Source organism: Arachis stenosperma, chromosome 10 (assembly GCF_014773155.1).
Source record: "Arachis stenosperma cultivar V10309 chromosome 10, arast.V10309.gnm1.PFL2, whole genome shotgun sequence".
Taxonomy (NCBI): domain Eukaryota; kingdom Viridiplantae; phylum Streptophyta; class Magnoliopsida; order Fabales; family Fabaceae; genus Arachis; species Arachis stenosperma.
Window position 1 is genome coordinate 66,235,222 of NC_080386.1, and position 8,468 is coordinate 66,243,689.

At 40.1% G+C, this 8,468-nt stretch overlaps 1 non-coding gene across 1 annotated transcript; it reads left to right on the forward strand.

The window, feature by feature from the left end:
• The first annotated feature begins 7,859 nt into the window (after positions 1-7,859).
• Positions 7,860-7,963, forward strand: LOC130959446 (small nucleolar RNA R71). The gene has a single exon (XR_009078525.1). It is a non-coding gene; the product is annotated as a small nucleolar RNA R71 (small nucleolar RNA).
• The last annotated feature ends 505 nt before the right edge of the window (positions 7,964-8,468 follow it).

Below are 8,468 nucleotides of genomic sequence, written 5' to 3' on the forward strand. Positions count from 1 at the left end.
AGTTCTTCTCCATCACTCAAATCATAAATGGGAGGATGAGATAACTCTACCTCCTCATTGCTTTCTAATTCACCGGGAGAAGGTTCTTCAAGTTTAAAGGATTCATGACCAAGAAGGTTTGATGCATGATCTTCATTGCCATGGGGACTTACCTCTTGCTTCATTTCTTCCAAGTCTTCATTCAACAATTGCCTTGGAGGTTGTGCACTCTTCCCCTCAACATCAAATTCAATCTACTTGGAAGAATTTTCTATGATACTAGGTTCCCATGGAGATTCCGCATCTCCTAAATCTTCCACCACTTCTTCCTTTTCTTCAATAATCATAGGTTCCTTCAATTGTTCTAACACAAAATCAAACTCCTCATTCTCCACCGGATTTTCCAATCTCTCCTTCATGCTATACTCTTCAATTGTTTCTCCACATGTAGCCATGGGAGTTCCTTGAGTGCTCAAACAATGGGAGGCTAATCGGTTTACTACCTCGGTTAAGGTAGCGACAAACTCTAGTGTCTCTGACGGCGTCCAATTGTACGAGTTGGGATTTCTCAAAATAGGACTAACGTTGCAAGTATAGATCCAAACCCAACAATCGGTCGCCGACCAATTCGGAAATTCATAAGGTGTGTCATAACTCAAAACCAATTTAAAAACCGAGAGTATTTAACTCCCGGGTCGTCTCCCAAGGAATTACTTAAGAGGCAATAAGTGTGCGAATTCTGGTTGTAGAGATCAAGGGGTCGTCAATGAAGAAATGAACATATAAAGTAATAAAAGAACATGCAAAATTGTAATGATTGAACTAATGAAGAAATTAAAGAACCGACTATATAATATAAACAAGTAAAGTATAAAAGAGATTAACATAGCAATGTATGGAAAATTGAAAGCATAGAAAGGGGTCTTGGCTTGGAGTGAGCTAAGGATCCTTTCCTTGTTGGAACCATAACTATGCCAATTATGTTGGATTAATCTCACTTGATCAACCCTCACATCGGAAGGTAAGTTAATTGCTTGCTAATTGCCTTAGCAACAACTTAGCGTTAGTGGGAACAAGAACAATTAACAATCCAAGGATTGACAATAAATATTGGACATTCCAACTCTAAAAACCCAATTGCTCACTTTACCCAAGCCAAGAGACAAAAATTTAGCCTAAATTCATGTTTGACATTTTGTCAAACACTTGGTGGGCAAAAAACTTAAACATGATAAAAATAACAAAAGGCTTGGAAGTAAAAGCAACAATTGATTTCAATCAACAAGAATAGCATAGAGAAGTTGGTAGGCGAAATTGTGATCATCAACAATGGCTCCTAAGACTTGGTGCTCTCAAACATAAATCACACTTTGTCACAACTCCGCACAACTAACCAGCAAGTGTACTGGGTCGTCCAAGTAATACCTTACGTGAGTAAGGGTCGATCCCACAGAGATTGTTGGTATGAAGCAAGCTATGGTCATCTTGTAAATCACAGTTAGGCGGATTTAACTATATTAAGAGATTATTGGATTTTCGCAAAATAATAATAAATTAAACAGAAAATAAAGATAGAGTTACTCATGTAATTCAATGGTGGGAATTTCAGATAAGTGTATGGAGGTGCTGTGTTCCTTCTGAATCTCTGCTTTCCTACTGCTTTTATCCAATCTTTGTCACTGCTTTCTTTGGCAAGCTGTATGTAGGGCATCACCGTTGTCAATGGCTACATCCCATCCTCTCAGTGAAAATGGTCCAAATGCTCTGTCACAGCACGGCTAATCATCTGTCAGTTCTCGATCATGTTGGAATAGAATCCCTTGATTCTTTTGTGTTTGTCATCACGCCCAGCAATCGTGAGTTTGAAGCTCATTACAGTCATTCAATCCCGGAATCCTACTCAGAATACCACAGACAAGGTTAGACTTTCCGGATTCCCATGAATGCCGCCATCAATTCTAGCTTATACCACGAAGATTCTGATTAAGGAATCCAAGAGATATGCGCCAGGTCTAAGGTAGAACGGAAGTGGTTGTCAATCACGTGTTCATAAGTGAGAATGATGATGAGTGTCACGGATCATCACATTCATCATGTTGAAGTGCAACGAATATCTTAGAATAGGAATAAGTCGAATTGAATAGAAAATAGTAGTAATTGCATTGAAACTTGAGGTACAGTAGAGCTCCACACCCTTAATCTATGGTGTGTAGAAACTCCACCATTGAAAATACATAAGTGATAGAGGTTCAGGCATGGCCAAATGGCCAGCCCCCAAACGTGGTCAAAAGACTGAATAATACAATCCAAGATATCTAATACAAAGGTAAAAAGTTCTATTTATACTAGACTAGCTACTAGGGTTTACAGAAGTAAGTAAATGATGCATAAATCCACTTCCGGAGCCCACTTGGTGTGTGCTTGGACTGAGCTTGATCTATTGACGAGCTGTGGCTTCTCTTGGAGTTGAACACCAAGTTGTAACGTGTTTTGGGCGTTCAACTCTGGTTCGTGACGTGTTTCTGGCGTTTGACTCAAGAATGTAGCATGGAACTGGCGTTGAGCGCCAGTTTACGTCGTCTAATCACGAATAAAGTATGGACTATTATATATTGCTGGAAAGCTCTGGATATCTACTTTCTAATGCCGTTGAGAGCGCGCCATTTGGAGTTCTGTAGCTCCAGAAAATTTATTTCTAGTGAAGAGAGGTCAAATTCCAACAGCATCAGCAGTCCTTTGTCAGCCTCCTTATCAGAGTTTTGCTCAGGTCCCTCAATTTCGGCCAGAAAATACCTGAAATCATAGAAAAACACACAAACTCATAGTAAAGTCTAGAAATGTGAATTTATCATGAAAACTAATGAAAACATCCCTAAAAGTAATTAGATCATACTAAAAACTACCTAAAAACAATGCCAAAAAGCGTATAAATTATCCGCTCATCACAACACCAAACTTAAATTGTTGCTTGTCCCCAAGCAACTGAAAATCAATTAGGATAAAAAGAAAAGAATATATTATAAATCCCAAAATATCAATGAATATTAATTCTAATTAGATGAGCGGGACTTGTAGCTTTTTGCTTCTGAACAGTTTTGGCATCTCACTTTTTACTTTGAAGTTTAGAATGATTGCCTTCTCTAGGAACTTAGAATTTCGGATAGTGTTATTGATTCTCCTAGTTAAGTATATTGATTCTTGAACACAGCTACTTTTATGAGTCTTGGCCGTGGCCCTAAGCACTTTATTTTCCAGTATTGCCACCGGATACATAAATGCCACAGACACATGACTGGGTGAACCTTTTCAGATTGTGACTCAGCTATGCTAGAGTCCCCAGTTAGAGGTGTCCAGAGCTCTTAAGCACACTCTTTTTGCTTTGGATCACGACTTTAACCACTCAGTCTCAAGCTTTTCACTTGGACCTGCATGCCACAAGCACATGGTTAGGGACAGCTTGGTTTAGCCGCTTAGGCCTGGATTTTATTTCCTTAGGCCCTCCTATCCATTGATGCTCAAAGCCTTGGATCCTTTTTACCCTTGCCTTTTGGTTTTAAGGGCTATTGGCTTTTTCTGCTTGCTTTTTCTTTCTTTTTTTTTCGATTTATTTTTCGCCACTTTTTTTTCGCAAGCTTTTGCTTTTTTTTTTCACTGCTTTTTCTTGCTTCAAGAATCAATTTTATGATTTTTCAGATTATCAATAGCATTTCTCTTTATTCATCATTCTTTCAAGAGCCAACAATTTTAACATTCATAAACAATAAGATCAAAAATATGCACTATTCAAGCATTCATTCAGAAAACAAAAAGTATTGTCACCACATCAATATAATTTAACTAAATACAAGGATAAATTCGAAATTCATGTACTTCTTGTTCTTTTGAATTAAAAACATTTTTTTAACTAAGAGAGGTGAAGGATTCATGGAATTATTCATAACTTTAAGACATAGTTACTAACTACTAATGATCATGAAGTAGAAACACAAAACATAGATGAACATATAACATAAAAACCAAAAATCAGAAAATAATAAGAACAAGGAATGAGTCCACCTTAGTGGCGTCTTCTTCTTGAAGGACCAATAATGTCCTTAAGCTCTTCTATGTCCCTTCCTTGCCTTTGTTGCTCCTCCCTCATTGCTCTTTGATCTTCTCTAATTTCATGGAGAATGATAGAGTGCTCTTGATGTTCCACCCTTAATTAATCCACATTGTAACTCAAATCTTCTAGGGAAGTGTTGAGTTGTTCCCAATAGTTGTTGGGAGGAAAGTGCATCCCTTGAGGCATCTCAGGGATTTTTTGATGATGAGCTTCCTCATGCATCTCTTGAGATCCGTGGATGGTCTCTCTTGTTTGCTCCATCCTCTTTTTGGTGATGGGCTTATACTCCTCAATAGAGATGTCTCCTTCTATGATAACTCCAGCTGAGTAACATAGATGGCAAATAAGATGAGGAAAAGCTAGCCTTGCCATGGTGGAGGGCTTTTCGGCTATTTTGTAGAGTTTAAGGGGGATGTCTTCATGATCTTCAACTTCCTCTCCATTCATGATGCTATGAATCATGATGGCCCGATCCACAGTAACTTCGGATCGGTTGCTAGTGGGGATGATGGAGCGTTGGATGAACTCCAACCATCCTCTAGCCACAGGTTTAAGGTCCAGTTTTCTCAGTTAAACTGGCTTGCCTTTTAAGTCTCTTTTCCATTGAGCTCCTTCCACATATATGTCCATGAGGACTTGATCTAACCTTTGATCAAAGTTGACCCTTCTAGTGTAAGGGTGTTCATCTCCTTGCATTATGGACAAGTTGAATGCCAACCTCACATTTTCTGGACTAAAATCTAAGTATTTCCCCCGAACCATTGTAAGATAATTCTTTGGGTTCGGGTTCTTACTTTGATCATGGTTCCTAGTGATCCATGCATTGGCATAGAACTCTAGAACCATTAAGATTCCGACTTGTTGGATGGGGTTGGTTAGAACTTCCCAACCTCTCCTTTGGATCTCATGTCGGATCTCCGGATACTCATTTTTTTTGAGCTTGAAAGGGACCTCGGGGATCACCTTCTTCTTGGCCACAACATCATAGAAGTGGTCTTGATGGGCTTTGGAGATGAATCTTTCCATCTCCCATGACTCGGAGGTGGAAGCTTTTGTCTTCCCTTTCCCTTTTTTAGAGGTTTCTCCGGCCTTAGGTGCCATCAATGGTAGTGGAAAAACAAAAAGCTTATGCTTTTACCACACCAAACTTAAAATATTGCTCGCCCTCGAGCAAGAGAAGAAAGAAGAGAAGAAGAAGAAGAAAATATAGAGGAGAGGGGGAGAGGTGTATTCGGCCAAAGAGGAGAAGAGAGGGTTGTGTTGTGTCAAAATAAAGAAGAATGGAGGGGTTTATATAGTGAGGGGAGAGGGAGTATGTTCGGCCATTTAGGGTGGGTTTGGGTGGGAAAGAAATTTGAATTTTTAAGGTAGGTGGGGTTTATGGGAAAGAGTGGTTGGATGTGAGTGGTGAAGGGGGTAATTAGGAAGAGAGATTGAGGTGATTGGTGAAGGGTTTTTGTGAAAGTGTGTTATAGGATTATTAGGAGGTAGGGTGAGAATATGGTAGGTGGGGATCCTATGGGGTCCACAGATCCTTAGATGATCCTGTGGGGTCCACAGATCCTGAGGTGTCAAGGATTTACATCCCTGCACCAATTAGGCATGTAAAATGCCTTAGCATACAATTCTGGCGTTTAAACGCCGAAGTGATGCATGTTCTGGGTGTTCAACGCCCATGTGCAGCATGTTTCTGGCGTTGAACGCCAGTTCCATGCTTGTTTCTGGCGTTCAGCGCCAGCTCTCCTCAGGGTGCATTCCTGGCATTTGAACGCCGGGATGTTGCTTGTTTCTGGCGTTCAACGCTAGATCCATGCTTTGTTCTGGCGTTGAACGCCAGCCAAATACTCCTTACTGGCGTTTAAACGCCAGTAAGTCCTTCCTTCAGGGTGTGATTTTTCTTCTGCTATTTTTGATTCTGATTTTAATTTTTGTATTTTTTTCGTGACTCCACATGATCATGAACCTAATAAAACACAAAATAACAGTAAAATAAAAAATAAAATTAGATAAATAAAAATTGGGTTGCCTCCCAACAAGCACTTTTTTAATGTCACTAGCTTGACAATGGGCTCTCTTGGAGCCACAAAGGTGATCAAGTCAATGTTGTGGACTCCAAACACCAAACTTAGAGTTTGGATATGGGGGTTCAACACCAAACTTAGAGTTTGGTTGTGGCCTCCCACACCAAAATTAGAGTTTGATTGTGGGGGCTCTGTTTGAATCTGTATTGAGAGAAGCTTACTGTGCCTCTTTTCCATGTTTATAGAAGAGCACCCTTGGGTTTTAAACACAAGGTAGTCCCTATTCAATTGAAGGAATAATTCTCCTCTGTTAACATCTATCACAGCTCCTGCTGTGGCCAGGAAAGGTCTCCCAAGGATGATGCATTCATCCTCCTCCTTCCTAGTGTCTAAGATTATGAAATCAGCAGGGATGTAAAGGCCTTCAACCTTTACTAGCACGTCCTCTACCAATCCATAAGCTTGTCTTACTGACTTGTCTGCCATTTGTAATGAGAATATGGTAGGCTGTACCTCAATGATCCTTAGTTTCTCCATTACAGAGAGTGGCATAAGATTTATGCCTGACCCCAGGTCACACAGAGCCTTGTTAAAGATCATAGTGCCTATGGTACAGGGTATTAAGAATTTGCCTGGATCTTGTCTCTTTTGAGATAAAGTTTTCTGAATCCATGTATTTAGTTCACTAATGAGCAAGGGAGGTTCACCTTCCCAAGTCTCATTACCAAACAACTTGGCATTCAGCTTCATGATGGCTCCTAGATATTGAGCAACTTGCTCTCCAGTCACATCTTCATCCTCTTCTGAGGAAGAATAGTCTTCAGAGCTCATGAATGGTAGAAGGAGATTTAGTGGGATCTCTATGGTCTCTATATGAGCCTCAGATTCCTTTAGGTCCTCAATAGGGAACTCCTTCTTGTTTGAGAGACGTCCCATGAGGTCTTCCTCATTGGGATTCACGTCCTCCTCCTCCTCCTTGCATTCGGCCATATTGACTATGTCAATGGCCTTGCACTCTCTCTTTGGATTTTCTTCAGTATTGCTTGGGAGAGTACTAAGAGGAGTTTTAGTTACTTTCTTACTCAGCTGGCCCACTTGTGCCTCCAAATTTCTAATGGAGGATCTTGTCTCACTCATGAGACTTAAAGTGGCCTTTAACAGATCAGAGACTAAGTTTGCTAAATTAGAGGGGCTCTGCTCAGAATTCTCTGTCTGTTGCTGAGAAGATGATGGAAAAGGCTTGTTATTACTGAGCCTGTTTCTTCCACCATTATTAAAGCCTTGTTGAGGCTTTTTGTTAATCCTTCCATGAGAAATTTGGATGATTTCTCCATGATGAATTATAGGTGTTTCCATAAGGTTCACCCATGTAATTAACCTCTGCCATTGCAGGGTTCTCAGGATCATAAGCTTCTTCAGAAGCTATCTCTTTAGTACTGTTGGATGTATTTTGCCATCCAGTCAGACTTTGAGAGATCATGTTGACTTGCTGGGTCAACACTTTGTTCTGAGCCAATATGGCATTCAGAGCATCAATTTCAAGAACTCCCTTCCTCTGAGGCGTCCCATTATTAACGGAATTCCTCTCAGAAGTGTACATGAATTGGTTATTTGCAACCATGTCAATAAGTTCTTGAGCTTCTGCAGGCGTTTTCTTTAGGTGAATGGATCCACCTGCAGAATGGTCCAATGACATCTTAGAAAACTCAGATAGACCATAATAGAATATATCTAATATGGTCCACTCTGAAAACATGTCAGAAGGACACTTTTTGGTCATCTGCTTGTATCTTTCCCAAGCTTCATAGAAGGATTCACCATCTTTTTGCTTGAAGGTATGAACATCCACTCTAAGCTTGCTCAACTTTTGAGGAGGAAAGAATTTATCCAAGAAGGCCGTGACCAGCTTATCCCAGGAGTCCAGGCTATCTTTAGGTTGTGAGTCCAACCATGTTCTAGCTTTGTCTCTTACAGTAAAAGGGAAAAGCATGAGCCTATAGACTTCAGGATCTACTCCATTCGTCTTAACAGTCTCACAAATCTGCAAGAACTCAATAAAAAACTGATAAGGATCTTCAGATGAAAGTCCATGGAACTTGCAGTTCTGTTGCATTAAAGCAACTAATTGAGGTTTCAGCTCAAAATTGTTTGCTCCAATGGCAGGAATTGAGATGCTTCTTCTATCAAACTTGGATGTGGGTTTAGTAAAATCACCAAGCATCCTTCTTGCATTATTGTTGTTGGGATCGGCTGCCATCTCTTTCTCTTGTTCGAAAATTTCAGAAAGGTTGCCTCTGGATTGTTGTAATTTAGCTTCTCTTAGTTTCCTCTTTAGAGTCCTTTCAGGTTCAGGATCAGCTTCA